The sequence below is a fragment of the Peromyscus eremicus genome, chromosome 8b (genome assembly GCF_949786415.1).
Source record: "Peromyscus eremicus chromosome 8b, PerEre_H2_v1, whole genome shotgun sequence".
Taxonomy (NCBI): domain Eukaryota; kingdom Metazoa; phylum Chordata; class Mammalia; order Rodentia; family Cricetidae; genus Peromyscus; species Peromyscus eremicus.
Window position 1 is genome coordinate 58,208,392 of NC_081424.1, and position 1,606 is coordinate 58,209,997.

The following is a 1,606-nucleotide window of genomic DNA, read 5'->3' on the forward strand; positions in this document are numbered from 1 at the left end:
GGGCTGTACCTTTCCTTTGCAGTGGTTATGGGAACCACATACTGGCCTACCAGCTCTGCTGCCTTGGTGGAGTCCATCACTGTAATTTCAAAGTTGTAACACAAAGAAGGCTTTGGGAAGCTGAAATGTCTCTCTGCCCTTCATGTCTCTCAAATGGTGGGAGATCTTAGATAGAGACAAGTTTCTTTATGGGTGTTTCAGTCAGGGTTCTCTTGAGGAACAGAACTGATAAAAGGAATCTATATCTGTCTTTCTATCATCTATCTATCTATCTATCTATCTATCTATCTATCTATCTATCCTCTATAAAAAAATTTCTTAGAGTGACTTACAGACTGGTCTAGCTAGTCCAACAATGAATGTCCACCAATAGAAAGTCCAAGAATCTAGTTTTTAAGTCCATGAGTTTGGATGTTTCAGCCAATCCCTCAGTATACGGCAGACTCTGGAAACAGGCTTTCATGGAAGTGAAGGAATGGGCTTTCCAGTTAGAGTGAGGGCAAGCAGGCAAGGAGGGAAAGCTTCCTTCTTCTGCGTCCTTTATGTAGGCTGCCAGAAGAAGGTGTGGCCCAGATTAAAAGTGGATCTTCCCACCTCAAAAGATCTATATTAAAAGTGGATCTTCCCACATCAAATGATTTAATTAAGGAAACATCTCTCATAGGTGTGTCCAACCATTTGGGTTTTAGTTCATTCCATGTGTAGTCAAGATGACAATGAAGAACAGTCATCAAAAAGGGGAAGTTGGGGGTTAGGGTCAACTAACTGTTGGTGACTGACTCAAGCAGGGAGGGGTCTGTGAGGGAGTGAGAGTCTCTTAGGAGTGCTCTCCACAGCCTACTCTTAATGTCTGTTGACTCCAGCCTTGCAATTCTATGAGGAGACTTATAGGGAGAGTTTAGTTCCTGTGTTCTCATCTCAGTTTCAACCTTTCCACTTAAAGTAACTCAGTATGCCACCACGTATCTGTCTACTGTTGGCATGTTCACCTGTCTGTGATGTGTTACTGATGTATGTGTGTGTGCTTGTGCATGTGTGTATGTGTGTGTGTGTGCTGGCATTTAATTCATGTGTGTCTGTGTGTAACTCTCCTCTCCCTCTCCCTCTTCTCTCTCTCTCTCTCCCCCTCTCTCCCTCTCCCTCCCTCTCCCTCTCCCTCCTTCTCCCTCTCCCTCCCTCTCTCTTCCTCCCTCCCTCTCTCTCTCTCTCTCTCTCTCTCTCTCTCTCTCTCTCTCTCTCTCTCTCTCTCTCGTGTGTGTGTGTGTGTGTGTGTGTGTGTGTGTGTGCGCGCGCGCGCGCGCGCGCGTGCACTCTGTGTGTGTGTTTGTATGTGTGTCCATAAGTCTGTCTGTTTAATTTGTGCATATTCCATATGGAAGGCAGAGAGATAACTAAACATCAGCTTGAACTGAAATCCTAGAATTTGTATTTGAAATGAGTTTTTCAAGTATTCTCATGGCCTTCCTTATGGTTTAGGGACCCATCGGTCCAACTAAGCACATTAAATATAAATAATAATCACATTAAAGATACAGTATATGAAGAAGTAAACAGATGCTTGTGGTCTTGTTGAGGGTTCACTAAGTTGATTCCTACCTTGTTGAAG